General features: G+C 47.7%; 1 protein-coding gene across 2 annotated transcripts in view; it reads right to left on the reverse strand.

Moving 5' to 3' along the window:
- Nucleotides 1–17,023, reverse strand: part of LOC127033657 (transmembrane protein 45B-like) — a 39,746-nt gene that overhangs the window by 10,168 nt on the left and 12,555 nt on the right. For both annotated transcript variants that reach the window (XM_050921739.1, XM_050921738.1), the window contains exon 2: nucleotides 2,103–2,222. The gene's annotated coding sequence lies outside the window, so the exon portion shown is untranslated. The remainder of the gene's footprint in view (nucleotides 1–2,102; nucleotides 2,223–17,023) is intronic.

The raw sequence follows: 17,023 nt of genomic DNA on the forward strand, positions 1-17,023 counted from the left end.
AGGTACCAGAACTGAGAGCTTGTGTCCTTTTTAGGGGGTTCTTTTCACCTAGGTCAGGTGGAGGGGGAGAGAAAATTCGGCCATATTGTAAATCAGGAGTTTCCTGCTTAGGCAAGAAGAACAATAGTCTTATCTGACCATCTTAGTTTCTATTCTTGGAGAAGGGAACGTCTCACTCATCTGTGGTTCCTTAGACAAAGCATCCTATACAAAGTCAATTGTTTTCTTAGGATATGTCTACATATTTCCCTGTATGTCTACTTATTTCCCCACAGCAGGGAGTCTCCGAGCCCATACAGGCTTGAGCTTGCAGTACGGCACTAAAATAGCTGTGTAGACATTGCTGCTCGGGCTTTGAAGCCTGGGGCAGAGGGTGGATTTCAGATCCCCAGTTCCAGTCCAACCCTGAACATCTACAGTGCTTTTTATAGTGCCATAGCATGAGCCCCTGTAGACCTGGCCTCAGAGACTCAATGCTGCAGGGGTTTTTGTTGTTGTTTTTTTTAGATCACATACACATAGCCTTGTTGTTGTCTTTACTTCCTAGGTAGCGTTCAGAACTAGGTCGGTGCATCGTATTCTTGAGTAAACAGATGAGGTTAGTTTCTCTGATTTTTGAGGGCCAGGAAGAATTAATAGTTATTAACTATTGCAGGTCTTTTTGTCACCTGTACCTCTCTCATTCCACTGAGAGGAAACCAATGAAGAGCTTACCAAGTGTTTTTATAAAGCAAAACCCAGCCAGAGAGCAAGCTCATGCAAGTCACCCTGGAACAGCCAACAGTCTGCTGGCTACAGCACTCACCTGGGAAGGTGGAAACTCTGGTGCAAGTCTCTGGTCTGCATCAAGCGGGGTCTCTCACAGCTCAGGTGGGTGCCTACCCCTCCAAGCTATTGGTGGGTGCGCCTGTCCTAGCTCAAGGAATAGGCATTTTCCGTTGAAAAACCGCTATAGAAAAATTCCCAGTCCTCTCTAATAATAATAATACCTCTGAGCAGTGTTTAAAAAAACAAAAACAAAACCCCAAAACTTATCTGAACTCATTAGTTTTCCAGCTAGCAGTTGAGTTATATAAAAATTGTCATTACTGAGTTGTTTAGTAATCTAGCCTTGCTATTGTAATAACCACGTCAAACTCGTATGACTACTGTTTTGCAATGTTGCGTATTATTTAGCAGAGATGATTATAGCAGCTTTTCTGAAGTCTGTAAGATCAGAACCAAAGTACCCTTATCAGAAGGAAAGTTGGAGCTGTGATGCTTTAGAGATTTTACTTGTCTGATATAATGAACCTGCACCAGATCTTTAAAGACTGGGTCCTTGTTCATAATTTATTAAGTGCAATGTTTAAAGATCTAAAAATCCCCCTCTGATGGGTTCTTCATCTGCTCACTCCTGTGATCTCTGCACTGGTATTCCCATCACTAACCTCCTTGGCCTCTGACTAGAGTTTAGCCCATTAAAAAGCTTTGGTATTGCAAAGGGTCTATACAGTATTCTGCATATTCATCTCCCTACCCCCTGTCTCTCTCCTGGGGTTTCATTCAACAAGGTGGAAGTGTCAGATTCTTTTAGCTAACTTAATAACTTCAAAGATATTTCTCTTTCCATCATTTATTGCTTGTAAACCTGAAGCAGAAGGAGGCTTAAAGTCACTTTTCCTGGAGATTGGGGGAGTTTTTTGATGGATCCAAAATATTGGTCATACTCTCCGTATCTTCCACCACCACATAGATTAACTCTCTATTCTCATCCTCAATGCTATACGTTTGCTTAGGGGCTTGAGGGAGACCCCCCAAGATACTGTGGGGAAGTGAGGAGAAGGCATGTAACTGCAGGAATCGCCGTGCCCCTGGACTCACTCCCCGGGTCTTTTCCCTCTCCAAGGACCTGCACTTCACCTCCTACCAGCAAAGTCTGGATAACAGACCACACAAAGCTTTGTGGTGTCCCCCCGTGGCCACCTCCTTAGCATCCAAATGATGTTGCCCTCTCTAATCCAGCATCAGTTTCCAGTCTGAGTGGCCGGTCCCCACATAAGTACCTGACTATAATGATCAGTTGTATACTTCCCATTGTGGAATGAGGAGAAGGAACTTACCTGTGCTGCCCACACCACGCTGCTCATGGTCTGTCCCCCTGGCTGCAGAAAGCAAGATGCATCTGCCCCCTCTTGATCTCAGGATGCTGTATGAGCTAGGGCAGGCTCAGGGTTGTTCCCCTGGTAATAAGGTGGAGAACAGACAGGAGCAGTTGCGTGAATGAACATTCCAAAGATCAAAATCTGTGGGTGTTCCCTTCTTTTGCAATATTTTATTCATATAACTGCTGAATCTTCTATAATCTCTTTCCCCACCTTCATGGTCTTTGTATTATTGAGATTTCCTCACATTGCTTCCCCTCCCTAATTTAAATGTCACTTGAATGTTCTAATTTTTTAATTAACCTAATTTTCCTTTGAGGCATTAAAGAAAAGTTGGCGAACACATACTGCTTGTTGTTGATTTTTAACCTTAGAAATACCAGGAATGGTTTTGGTGGAGAATCTCTGGGAGGTCTCAGGTTTTTTGTTTTTGTTTTTGTTTTTTTACTTGAGTGGACAGGGGGACTGAATCTTTAACCAATGTTAGTAACTGAAATTAAAGAAGGGATGACCATTTATTTTTGGTAACATTTTTTTTCCTGCAAGAATCAAGGTGAGAAGAGAGTTTAAACAGAAACTGCTTGGGTAATTGGCAAACGTAATAAGAAAGCATGGAAGAGAATGTGAGATTTGAGTATAACGTTTTGCCTAGTTTGAAAGACTTTTTAAAGCAAGACTGGTAAGACATAAATATCTGTGTGTTGGAAAACAGCAATCAAAAGCTAAGTTCTTTGATCATCCCCATGATGTGGCATCCATGCTAGGCCTGTACAAAGTGCCCTTATTTTACTGTGGACTAGGGCAAGATGTACCCCTTGATGGCCCTACTTAGCGTTCCCGGACCTCTCATCCTGACCCTCCTGTCCCCTACCTAAGCATGCTGCTCCACTACCCAAGCAGCTCACATCTCTCAGTCCTGCTTGGATTATCACTCTGCTGATCACCAGTCATAGAGACAACGAGGAGTCCGGTGGCATCTTAAAGACTAACAGATTTATTTGGGCATAAGCTTTCATGGGTAAAAAACACCACTTCTTCAGATGCATCTATTTATTTATTTATTTATTTATTTATTTATGCATCTGAAGAAGTGGGTTTTTTTACCCACAAAAGCTGAATTGGTATGACTGCCAGCGAGAGTTGAATACAGCTAACGCATATGAATGGAGAATCCAGAAGAGACAATGGGAGCCCTGATGACTGAACGTTTCACGCCTAATGGTTGGGAAGCAGAGGCAGGCTGAACATGTGAACACCGCTGGGTTACAGCAAGAGACCAAGCAATGAAGAGTCAGGTCTCAGTGTTGACACAGAGACCGACTGAGACCCAAGATGGAAGAGCATGGCACTTTGGGACAATCACTGCTACCAATATGGACTGTGACTTGAGCATGGCTTTATCATCCCCAGGCTAAGAACTTCCAGTTGTTTAATCAATGCTAGCTTGTTTTGAAGAGGCTGGCCTGCCTCACTACAGATACACCTGGTTTGCCTCACTCCCCAAAGGAATGGAAGATGCGCAGGGAGTTTGAACTAAGGTGGACTCGCTGTAGGAGCTCAGGGTGATAAACTGGGTTGCTGGAGCCCAAAGGCACAGTCGAGGAGTTGTTGAGGCAAGGTGACTTGCCTTTGTGACTAAGTGTGAACCTTTGGGTTTGGGCATGCTAATGGGTTGCTCCCTGGAGACTGTCTAAAGGCCAGGGCCCAACACAGACCCTGTAAATCCATGACACCTTGTCTCTTCAACAAAGAGCACCCTGGCTGAGAATGGGTGGTAGCAGAACTGGTTCTGAACACAATTTTCTTACCTCTTAAGCGTGCAGCTATGCTTGCACATTCTTCTCTGGTTTGGTTCCCAGCCATTGTCAGCAATAGACGTGCTACCCAGTGTAGGCGAGGCTATTGCTACTTCTGAGCAATGCCCATAAAAGTCAAACAAGTTCCTTCCAAATGGAGGCCAATGGGCCATTACACAATAAGTAACTCAGTTCTGGTTACCATCTGCAGTGGGGGTGGGGGCTGATCGTTCCCCAGGGTGAGCCACATCTACCCAAGGGCTGCTGGGGGGTTATATTGAAGAATGAAACTATAGCACTCAAGGGAACATTAATGTCAAGCCAACAGAAGGCCTCATCTCACTTCTTTTAGAAACAAGACAAGCCAACAGCCCACCAGTCTCACTGTGTTGCTTGTGAGAGGTGGCAACAGCGAAGCAGTTAGAGGAAGCTCAGCGTGACAGCAATTGTTGGTGCTCTGCCCCCTTAATTACAGCTCTAGTTGTTAAAGTAGGGCCTTAGGGCTTAGGGCCACCGAGATATATGGTGAGCAATGTCAGCATTCCCATCAGTGACTGCAACTTTCCACTGTGTGTAAAAAAATATATATAAAAATTCATCATCTGCCCCTTGATTCCAAGCCAAAAATGTGACTGGGTCGAGCTCTGCTCCAAGTGACCCCAGTGTGACTATGGAGACACATCACTGACATCCCTGGAGTTTCTCCAGGTTTATCCCACTCGGTATCTGAGCTTTCCCCACCCTGGACATTTGCCTTTCCCATATCAAAATGACGACTGTTTTCCTACTAATGTTTCCATTCCTTTCCCTGACGCTGGCAGGAAGGGTCAAATGGTTTGGTTTCCCACTGCAGCAACTCCCCCAGCACTGGAGGATTCTCCCCTAACCCAGCTGTAGTTTGGTCTGGTGGAAATGGATCCTGACTGACTGACGTGATTCCAGGCAATGGCAATTGCTCGCACAACCCGGTGCCTGGCACGGCTCTGCGGGAAGAGCCTTCTCTGGAAAGGGCTAACAGACAAAAGCTTCACAAGGTAAACTGAGAGTCTGGCTAGTTTCAGGGCCAGGGTTCCTTGGGGACAGGCTGAGCCTGCTGCAGGGAACCTTGCTCTCCCTACTGTTCTTGTTGTCACGCAGCACACACTGGTTATACCTCTCCTGTTAGGCTGCAGCAATCAAATTATGGCCCCCTCCTGCACAGGGAGGCTAAGACATGCTGCACGCTTTCTCTCTCTAGAGCATACATGCATAGCTGCCAAAAATTACCCTTTACTGTTTGTAAATCCCTGTGAGCAACTCAGATCCAGGGATGGTTTGATTGGCTATGGTGCAATGAAGTTTGGTTCAGAAACTGCTGATGGGTCTTGAGTCTCTGATGGGAAATGGAAATAGGAAAATCCCACTTCCCCCATACAGATAAGTGACAGACAGGAGCTGGGAGAGATTGAGAGCAGGCAAAACCCAAACATTCAATAATAGAACAAGTCTGTAGGCAAGAAAAGGCTCGAGGAAGAGGGATCAGGTGGATTCACGGGGCTTTTCAGATCACACCTTTGCAGTGTATTTACATTCCACAATCTCAGCAACTGGAAGCTGCTGCTGGTTTTCCAAGCATCCAGCCAGCTGCTGCTCCCTGGGATAGTTTTGTCTTTGCATCTCTCACTATGGCAGAGTTACAGGCCATCTCTTTGGGATGTGAAGGGTAACATGAAGGGTTTCTACAGGTATGTTAGCAGCAAGGAAAAGGTCAAGGAAAGTGTGGGACCCTTAATGAATGAGAGGGGCAACCCAGTGACAGATGATGTGGAAAAAGCTGAAGTACTCAATGCTTTTTTTGTCTCGGTCTTCACAGACAAGGTCAGCTCCCACATTGCTGTTCTGGGCAACACAGCATGGGGAGGAGGTAAGCAGCCCTCAGTGGTGAAAGAACAGGTTAAAGACTGTTTAGAAAAGCTGGACATGCGCAAGTCCATGGGGCCGGATCTAAGGCATCTGAGGGAATTGGCTGATGTGATTGCAAAGCCATTGGCCATTATCTCTGAAAATTAGTGGCAAACGGGAGAGGGTCCCGGAGGATTGGAAAAAGGCAAATATAGCGCCCATCTTCAAAAAAGGGAAGATGGAGAACCCAGGGAACTACAGACCAGTCAGCCTCACCTCAGTCCCTGGAAAAATCATGGAGCAAGTCCTCAAGGAAACCATTTTGAAGCACTTGGAGGAGAGGAAGGTGATCAGGAACAGTCAACATGGATTCACCAAGGGCAAGTCATGCCTGACAACCTGATTGCCTTCTGTGATGAGATAACTGGCTCTGTGGATATGGGGAGAACAGTGGATGTGATATATCTTGACTCTAGCAAAGCTTTTGATACGGTCTCCCACAGTATTCTTGCCAGCAAGTTAAAGAAGTGTGGATTGGTATCATAACCTTAGTCCCAGTTTTGGACCTTAGCGTCCAAAATATGGGGGTTAGTATGAAAACCTCCAAGCTTAGTTACCAGCTTGGACCTGGTACCTGCTGCCACCACCCAAAAAATTAGAGTGTTTTGGGGCACTCTGGTCCCTCTGAAAAACCTTCCCTGGGGACCCCAAGACCCAAATCCCTTGAGTCTCACAACAAAGGGAAATAATCCTTTTTCCCTTCCCCCCTCCAGGTGCTCCTGGAGAGATACACAGACACAAGCTCTGTGAAACTACACAGAGAGACTCCCCCCTCTCTGTTCCCAATCCTGGAAACAAAAAGTGCTTTCCTATTCCCCCAGAGGGAATGCAAAATCAGGCTAGCAATCCAACACACAGATCTCCCCGATTTCTTCCTCCCACCAATTCCCTGGTGAGTACAGACTCAATTTCCCTGAAGTAAAGAAAACTTCAACAGGTCTTAAAAGAAAGCTTTATATAAAAAGAAAGAAAAATACATACAAATGTGCTCTCTGTATTAAGATGATACAACACAGGGTCAATTGCTTAAAAGAATATTGAATAAACAGCCTTATTCAAAAAGAATACAAATCAAAGCACTCCAGCACTTATATTCATGCAAATACCAAAGAAAAGAAACCATAGAACTTACTATCTGATCTCTTTGTCCTTACACTTAGAAACAGAAAATTAGAAAGTAGAGCTACTTCTCCAAAGCTCAGAGAAAGCAGGCAGGCAGACAAAAGACTTAGACACAAACTCCCTCCACCCAGAGTTGAAAAAATCCGGTTTCCTGATTGGTCCTCTGGTCAGGTGCTTCAGGTGGAAGAGACATTAACCCTTAGCTATCTGTTTATGACACACCCCCCAAATTGCAGACAGTGGGGAAGCTCACTGGCGGCGATTTCCTTCTAGAACTTGAAAATAAACAGATTAATACAACACATACACCTTTACATATACTCCTAAGTATATAACTAACAGACTTCTACATTTTAAGAACACTTTTTAACTACTGAATTCTGGGAAACTCTCACGGGAGAGTGCATCAGCTACTTTGTTAGAAGCTCCTGTGATGTGCTGAATTTCAAAATCAAAATCTTGGAGAGCTAAACTCCAACGAAGAAGTTTCTTGTTGTTCCCCTTGGCAGTATGAAGCCACTTTAGTGCAGCATGGTCAGTTTGTAGTTGGAACCGCCGTCCCCAAACATATGGGCGTAGCTTTTCCAGGGCGTACACAATGGCATAGCATTCCTTTTCACTGACTGACCAGTGACTTTCCCTCTCAGACAGTTTCTTGCTGAGAAACACGACAGGATGGAAGTTGTGATCTGTTGCTTCCTGCATGAGCACTGCTCCTATACCACGCTCAGATGCATCTGTGGTTACTAGGAATGGCTTGTCAAAATCCGGGGCCCTGAGCACAGGGTCAGACATGAGCGTCGCCTTAAGCTGGGTAAAGGCCTTTTGACACTCATCAGTCCACTTAACGGCATTTGGCTGGGTCTTTTTGGTCAGGTCGGTCAGTGGGGCAGCGATTTGGCTGTAGTGTGGTACAAATCGCCTGTAGTATCCGGCCAAGCCTAAGAAGGATTGGACCTGCTTCTTTGACTTTGGGACAGGCCACTTTTGGATAGCATCCACCTTGGCCTGTAGGGGGTTTAGGGTTCCTCGACCCACCTGGTGCCCCAGGTAAGTCACTCTGTTTTGGCCTATTTGACACTTTTTGGCCTTAACAGTTAGTCCTGCCTGCCTGATGCGCTCAAAGACCTTTTCCAGGTGTAGTAGGTGTTCGGGCCAGGAGTCTGAAAAAATGGCCACATCATCGAGGTAGGCAACTGCAAATTCTCCCAGTCCAGCTAGTAGACCATCTACCAGCCTCTGGAAGGTGGCGGGTGCATTTCGAAGGCCGAAAGGAAGGACATTGAATTCATACACCCCCGCATGGGTGACGAATGCTGACCTCTCCTTGGCAGGTTCATCTAGCGGTACTTGCCAGTACCCCTTGGTTAAGTCTATTGTAGAGATGAACTGGGCACGTCCCAACTTCTCCAATAGCTCATCGGTACGTGGCATTGGATAGTTGTCCGGACGAGTTACAGCATTTAGCTTACGGTAGTCCACGCAAAAGCGTATTTCCCCATCTGGTTTGGGTACCAGAACCACTGGAGATGCCCATGCACTGGTAGATGAGCGGATTATACCCATCTGTAGCATGTTCTGGATCTCCCGTTCTATAGCAGCTTGGGCATGAGGAGACACTCGGTAGGGTGGGGTTCTGATTGGGTGAGCATTACCTGTATCAATGGAGTGGTATGCCCGTTCAGTCCGTCCTGGGGTGGCTGAGAACAATGGGGCGAAGCTAGTGCACAGCTCCTTGATTTGTTGCCGCTGCAGACGTTCCAGGGTGGTTGAGAGGTTCACCTCTTCCACGCCACCGTCTTTTTTTCCCGTCGTAGTAGACACCGTCAGGCCACTCAGCATCCTCTCCCTGGACTGTAAACTGACAAACCTGTAAGTCTCTGGAATAGAAAGGCTTGAGAGAATTAACATGGTACACTTTAGGCTTTAGTGAGGAATTGGGAAATGCTATGAGGTAGTTTACAGCTCCCAGGCGCTCTTGGACCGTGAATGGCCCTTCCCATGATGCTTCCATCTTATGGGCCTGTTGCGCCTTCAAGACCATAACCTGGTCTCCTACCTTGAAAGAACGTTCTCTGGCATGTCTGTCATACCAGGCCTTTTGCTCTTCCTGAGCATCCTTTAGATTCTCTCTAGCAAGGGCTAAAGAGTGTCGGAGGGTGCTTTGCAGATTGCTTACAAAGTCCAGAATGTTAGTTCCTGGAGAAGGCGTAAACCCCTCCCATTGCTGCTTCACCAACTGTAATGGCCCCTTAACCTCGTGACCATACACAAGTTCAAATGGTGAAAACCCTAAACTGGGATGTGGTACAGCCCTGTAGGCAAACAGCAACTGCTGCAACACTAGGTCCCAATTATTGGAGAATTCGTTGATGAATTTTCGTATCATGGCCCCCAAAGTTCCATTGAACCTTTCCACCAGGCCATTGGTTTGATGGTGGTACGGGGTGGCAACCAAGTGATTCACCCCATGAGTTTCCCACAGTTTTTCCATGGTCCCTGCCAGGAAATTAGACCCTGAATCTGTAAGGATGTCGGAGGGCCAACCTACCCTGGCAAAGATGTCTGTTAAGGCCAGGCACACAGTGTTAGCCCGGGTGTTACCTAGAGCTACTGCTTCTGGCCATCGGGTAGCAAAGTCCACTAAGGTCAGTACGTACTGCTTTCCTCTGGGCGTCTTTTTTGGGAAAGGGCCCAGAATATCCACAGCTACTCGCTGAAATGGGACATCAATTATGGGGAGTGGCTGGAGAGGGGCCTTGACCTGGTCTTGGGGCTTTCCCACTCTTTGGCATACCTCACAAGACCGGACATACTTGGCAACGTCCTTGCCCATCCCCTCCCAGTGGAAGGACTTCCCCAACCGGTCCTTGGTTCTGTTCACCCCAGCATGGCCACTGGGATGATCATGGGCTAAGCTTAAGAGCTTCTCCCGGTACTTAGTTGGAACCACCAACTGTTTTTGCGGCTGCCATTCTTCCCGGTGTCCACCAGAAAGAATTTCCTTGTATAAAAGTCCTTGGTCTATAACAAACCGGGATCGATTAGAAGAGCTGAGAGGCGGTGGGGTGCTCCGTGCCGCCGCCCAAGCTTTCTGGAGGCTGTCATCTGCTTCCTGCTCAGCTTGGAACTGTTCCCTTGAGGCTGGGGTCACCAGTTCTTCCTCAGACTGTGGACTTGGGCTTGGTCCCTCTGGAAGCGATGTAGGTGATGGGGTTGTTTCCGTTGCTGGTGAACCGCTCTCCGCTGGTGCACCTGAGGGTATTTCAGGCTCTGGCTGAGCCTTTTGGGTATGGTTGTCTTTTTTGCTTCTGCCAGTTCTGGCTCGCTGGCGTCCTCTGGCGTTGAGTTTGAAGATGTGGTTGCACTTGCTGGTGCTGGTTGCTGTTCCAGTTCCGGGCCTGGGACTGGAGATGCTGTGGCTGTTTCAGTGGTAGGCATGGAATCCGGGTCCACTACCTCTGTCTGGGTCTCTGGTAACACAGACGGGGCCTCTGTGGACGGCTCAGGAACAGGAATGGGTCTGGAAGCTTGCCTGGTTTGGCTACGTGTAACCATTCCCACTCTCTTGGCCCGCCTCACCTGGTTGGCCAAGTCTTCCCCCAGTAGCATGGGGATAGGATAATTGTCATAGACTGCAAAAGTCCACATTCCTGACCAGCCTTTGTACTGGACAGGCAGTTGAGCTGTAGGCAAGTCTACAGCTTGTGACATGAAGGGGTAAATTGTAACTTTGGCCTTTGGGTTGATGAATTTGGGGTCAACGAAGGATTGGTGGATAGCTGACACTTGTGCCCCCGTGTCTCTCCACGCAGTAACCTTCTTTCCGCCCACTCTCAAATTTTCCCTTCGCTCCAAGGGTATTTGAGAGGCATCCGGGCCTGGGGATCTTTGGTGTGATGGTGGTGTAATGAATTGCACTCGCATGGTGTTCTTGGGACAGTTGGCCTTGATATGTCCCAGTTCATTACACTTAAAGCATCTTCCATCTGATGGGTCACTGGGCCGAAGTGAGTTACTGGAGACTGGTGAGGTGGAAGAGTAGGGCGTCTGTGGCTTGACTTGGGTTGTATGTGGGGTCTTTGGCTGTCCTCGGTTGTAGGGTTTATGGTCTGTGTACCCCCTGGGGTAATCGTTCCCCTTGACAGTAGCTTTCTTGCTTTCTGCCAGTTCCATCCATTTGGCTCCAATCTCCCCCGCCTCAGCGATATCTTTGGGATTTCCATCTTGTATGTACCGTGTGATGTCTTCAGGAACACCATCCAAGAACTGCTCCATTTGTATGAGGAGGTTCAGTTCTTCCAAGGTTTGAATGTTGTTTCCTGTTATCCAGGCCTCATAGTTTTTTGCAATGTAGTAGGCGTGTTTGGGAAATGACACCTCGGGTTTCCACTTTTGGGTTCTGAAGCTCCGACGGGCATGATCTGGGGTTATCCCCATTCGGTATCTGGCCTTGGTTTGAAAAAGTTTATAGTCATTCATTTGCAGCTTAGGCATTTCAGCTGCCACCTCTGCTAAAGGTCCACTGAGCTGTGACCTCAATTCTACCATGTACTGGTCTTCGGGGATGTTGTACCCAAGACAGGCTCTTTCAAAATTTTCCAAGAAGGCCTTGGTGTCATCACCTGCCTTGTAGGTGGGAAATTTCCTGTGCTGTGGAGCAATATTTGGCGCCGGGTTGTTAGGGTTGGCTGGCACAGGCAGCCCAGCTTTTGCCATCTCCAGTTCATGTTTTCTCTGTTTTTCCTTCTCTTCATTCTCTTTTTGTTGTTTTTCCATTTCTTTTTGGTGTTTTTCCATGTCTCGGCGGTGGGCCGCCTCTTCTTCTGCTTGTTTCCTTCGGTAGGCCAACTCTTCTTCTTCTAGTTTTCTTTTGTGTGCTGCCTCTTGGGCTGCCTGTTCTCTTTGGAAGGCTGCCAGTTTCATGCTTTCTTCCTTTTCTTTCATCTCCATCTGTCGCCTGTGTTCAGCTTCTTTGATTTGTTCTTCGGCCTCAATTTTTGCCTTAGAAGTCATGGTTCCTGTTTTCTTGTGTTGGGGTGCCCTCCGGTGTTTATCTTCTGAACTGCAGGTTCTGTTGCCTCCTGAAGTCTGCCTAGCAACAGTGCTTTTTTTCCCTTTCTCTCTCTAGCTAATGTTCAATGAAGGGAAACCAGAAAAACCACTTTATTTGCATGCATATAAGTGCTGGTACTTGCCTCCTAATGGGAGGGCTATTGCATGACAAAAGACCCTCAACAGTCTCTTAATGGCTTCTCGCTTAACATGCAAGCCACAAACTGCCAGAGAGAGCAGAAAAAAAAATTCTCTCTGGTTCCCTTGTAAAACCAACTGTTTCTCTCTGCTAAAAAGCCCCTAGCAGAGAAAAGAAAAATATAATATTCCTACTGGCTTCTGGATTCTGTCTATCCCGTAACCGCTGCTACACCATATCATAACCTTAGTCCCAGTTTTGGACCTTAGCGTCCAAAATATGGGGGTTAGTATGAAAACCTCCAAGCTTAGTTACCAGCTTGGACCTGGTACCTGCTGCCACCACCCAAAAAATTAGAGTGTTTTGGGGCACTCTGGTCCCTCTGAAAAACCTTCCCTGGGGACCCCAAGACCCAAATCCCTTGAGTCTCACAACAAAGGGAAATAATCCTTTTTCCCTTCCCCCCTCCAGGTGCTCCTGGAGAGATACACAGACACAAGCTCTGTGAAACTACACAGAGAGACTCCCCCCTCTCTGTTCCCAATCCTGGAAACAAAAAGTGCTTTCCTATTCCCCCAGAGGGAATGCAAAATCAGGCTAGCAATCCAACACACAGATCTCCCCAATTTCTTCCTCCCACCAATTCCCTGGTGAGTACAGACTCAATTTCCCTGAAGTAAAGAAAACTTCAACAGGTCTTAAAAGAAAGCTTTATATAAAAAGAAAGAAAAATACATACAAATGTGCTCTCTGTATTAAGATGATACAACACAGGGTCAATTGCTTAAAAGAATATTGAATAAACAGCCTTATTCAAAAAGAATACAAATCAAAGCACTCCAGCACTTATATTCATGCAAATACCAAAGAAAAGAAACCATAGAACTTACTATCTGATCTCTTTGTCCTTACACTTAGAAACAGAAAATTAGAAAGTAGAGCTACTTCTCCAAAGCTCAAAGAAAGCAGGCAGGCAGACAAAAGACTTAGGCCATGTCTACATCTAAAATTTTGCAGCGCTGGTTGTTACAGCTGTATTAGTACAGCTGTATAGGGCCAGCGCTGCAGAGTGGCCACACTTACAGCAACCAGCGCTGCAAGTGGTGTTAGATGTGGCAACACTGCAGCGCTGTTGGGCGGCTTCAAGGGGGGTTGGGGGAACGCGAGAGCAAACCGGGAAAGGAGACCAGCTTCGCCGCGGTTTGCTCTCGCGTTCCCCGAACCACCCTGCAAACCGCAGGGAAGGAGACCTGCTTGTTCGGGGAACGCGAGAGCAAACCGCGGCGAAGCTGGTCTCCTTTCCCGGTTTGCTCTCGCGTTCCCCGAACCACCCTGCAAACCGCAGGGAAGGAGACCTGCTTCCTCGGGGGTTCGAGGAACGAGAGAGCAAACCGGGAAAGGAGACCAGCTTCGCCGCGGTTTGCTCTCGCGTTCCCGGAACCACCCAGCAAAGCTCAGGGAAGGAGACCTGCTTGCTCGGGGTTCGGGGAACGAGAGAGCAAACCGGGAAAGGAGACCAGCTTCGCCGCGGTTTGCTCTCGCGTTCCCCGAACCACCCTGCAAACCGCAGGGAAGGAAACCTGCTTGCTCGGGGGTTCGGGGAACGCAAGAGCAAGCCGGGGAAGGAGACCAGCTTGATTACCAGAGGCTTCCTCAGGTATGCTGGGATACCTGCTTATTCCACGGAGGTCAAGAAAAGCGCTGGTAAGTGTCTATACTTGATTACCAGCGCTGGATCACCAGCGCTGGATCCTCTACACCCGAGACAAAACGGGAGTACGGCCAGCGCTGCAAACAGGGAGTTGCAGCGCTGGTGGTGCCCTGCAGATGTGTACACCTCCTAAGTTGCAGCGCTGTAACTCCCTCACCAGCGCTGCAACTTTCTGATGTAGACAAGCCCTTAGACACAAACTCCCTCCACCCAGAGTTGAAAAAATCCGGTTTCCTGATTGGTCCTCTGGTCAGGTGCTTCAGGTGGAAGAGACATTAACCCTTAGCTATCTGTTTATGACAGGATGAATGGACTATATAAGGTGGATAGAAAGCTGGCTAGATTGTCGAGCTCAATGGGTAGTGATCAACGGCTCAATGTCTAGTTGGCAGCCAGTATCAAGCGAAGTGCCCCAGGGGTCAGTCCTGGGGCTGATTTTGTTCATCTTGATTAATGATCTGGATGATGGGATGGATTGCACCCTCAGCAAGCTCTCACTTCCCACATTTCCAGTTCCTTTTGTCTGCTGCAGGGCTGTCCTCATTGAATTAAATCCCGGTTTAATTACTAAACCATTCAGCAAACCAGAAGGAAAGGCTGGCTGCTTCCCCCATGTCAGCTCTGCTGCTTGGCAATCTTCTCTCTAGCTTTATGGACCAAGAGAAATCTCTTCCTCTCGCTCTTAGGCTCCCCATTCTAGCCCTGTCACTGACATTTCTTCCTTTAATTCCATTTCCCTTCATGGCCCTAAGCCAGAATCCCAGATCCAGATCCCTCCAAGCGTAGGGTGACCATATGTCCCATCTTGGCCAGGACAATCCCCTTTTTAAGCCCTGTCCCGGCTGTCCCAACTTTTTTGGCAAAAGTGGGCATTTGTCCCATTTGCTCTTGATTAGCTGATAAGAGCAAATGGGACAAATGCCTGTTTTTACCTTTTAAAAAAAAATGGTGTGTGGAGGAACGTGGTGGGCAGGGCGACTGACGATGCCAGCCCCAGCCTTTGGAAAATATGGTCCCCTGTCTAGTATGTGCATCACTGCTCACCCAAGCCCTGCCTGCCCACCCCATGCCCTGTGGGGATGGGGGCTTGGGCCAGCAGGGGGAGGGCTCAGGTCAGTCCTTTCAGTGTCCCATTTTCCCTTTGGGAAATATGGTCACCCTATCCAAGCATGAATAAAGTCCCCAATCTAGAAGACAAGGTTCCAACTCCACATCTTTTCTTCAGACTTTCAGGTCCTCTTATCATCTCTCCCCTCCAATTGCAGCTGTACCACAGCTCATCTGACACACGTTGCTCATACTCTTTCACCCGTCCCAGCACAAATATTCTGGCTTCCTGACTGAAGCATTCCTCTGCCAATCAAGCTGGTGCAGGGGGCAGGACATTTTCTGACAGACCCCAGCTCACTCTCTTTGTGAAAGGTGACAAACAAAAGGAATAAAATTAAACTCTGCCTTTTGCCTCTTTGTGATGAGCTGTGCAGAAGTCTTCAATCCCTCCCCCCACCTTTTATTAACCTTAGAAATATCAGGAATGTCAAGTTCGGCCTCCCCTAGTGCTCCTGGTAGCCTCACTGGAGGTCTCAGAGATGTGGAGTGTGAGCTTTCTTATTCTTTAATCAAAGGGTGAGGGAGTCTGTTGACTCCTTAACACTGACCTTTTCTCCCAAGTGTTTCTCAGGTGTCTGAGTTAAATACATTGTTAAAAGCAGTGTCTGACTAAATATTTCTCATTCAGATTTAAATGCATGAGGTGAATCTGGCCTCCATTGAAGTCAATAGAGTGAGGATTTTACCCATAGTACTTTTAATGCCATAATCCTTTTCATTCTCCAGTCATCCATGGAGTCTTGCGAGGAAAATTGGGCAGAGGAGATCTAGTTTCCAGTGCAAAAGCACAAGCAGGAACAGCCCAGCCATGTGTTAGGCCCTTTCTGTGTCTCATACAGAAGCAAAATAGAGCACCCACTTCCACATTGGCGGGTCCCGTTCCAGCTCCTCAGCTGTGTCATTTTAGAGCTGCCATCGACACGTTCTTTATACTCAGGAGCGGCGCCAGGGTTTTTAGCGCCCTAGGTGCAGGGCCGGCTCTAGCCATTTTGCTGCCCCAAGCACGGCAGCATGCTGCGGGGGGCGCTCTGCCGCTCACCGGTCCCGCGGCTCCGATGGACCTCCCGCAGGTGTGCCTGCGGATGCTCCACCGGAGGCACACCTGCGGGAGGTCCACCAGAGCAGCCTGCCGCCCTCCCAAATCCTGGTGCCCTAGGCGACCACCTAGGTCGCCTAAATGGAAGCGCCAGCCCTGTTTATACTGCTGTCTTCCTGCAGAAATGCCCTCTCCTTTTCGACTGCTGCTGCTTCCTCTTCTGTTGAACATCTGTATTTGGAGCCAAACCCCAATGTCGTCACTTAGTTGTTAGGTAAAACTCCCAGGTAACCCCTGTTTCTCTTCCCAAATCACCGGTATTTCCATGACTGAGAAAGCAGATCCTCTTTCCTCTTCATCAGATGGCCACTGATAACAGAATGATGTGAGTTTCATTATTGCCCTTTAGAGGATGGACTAGGAAGCGTTCAGCTTCATCTCAGAGACCTTCCCCCTCTACTGCTAACAGCAATTGTCCATTGTAGTCTCTATTGGTGTGTGCTTTTAAAGCAGGAAGAGGCTGTCAACAAGAGGTTTTGAATCTCTGTGCTGGAGAGTGGCCACCATGAAACTGTCACTAATTATGGATTTGTTTCAGTACATTACCCTTGCAAATGTGACTGAATTTACCCTCGTTCCCTTCCTGAGAAGTATGTGATCTCACAGAGAGGGACTGTGGCTCAGAGAGGTGAAAAGACTTACCCAAAGCTACAGAGGAACCGTGGCTGAGACAGAAACCCCCTCCCGGCCCCCAAAACTTCTGACTCCTCATTCTGTGCCACAAACACCAGATCAAATGGGTGACATTAAGTTCCAAACACCAATTCAGCAGCAGCTTTCACTTTAATTGTACTTAGTTCTTCTAGATGGCTTTCACTGAGAGCTCTCAAGCACTTTACAGCCCTGTGTTTGATTCACCCACCTGTTGCTTTTTATCATTAACAGAGACTGTAAATGCTTTAGCAGAGG

This window comes from Gopherus flavomarginatus, chromosome 13 (genome assembly GCF_025201925.1).
Source record: "Gopherus flavomarginatus isolate rGopFla2 chromosome 13, rGopFla2.mat.asm, whole genome shotgun sequence".
In the NCBI taxonomy this organism is placed as follows: domain Eukaryota; kingdom Metazoa; phylum Chordata; order Testudines; family Testudinidae; genus Gopherus; species Gopherus flavomarginatus.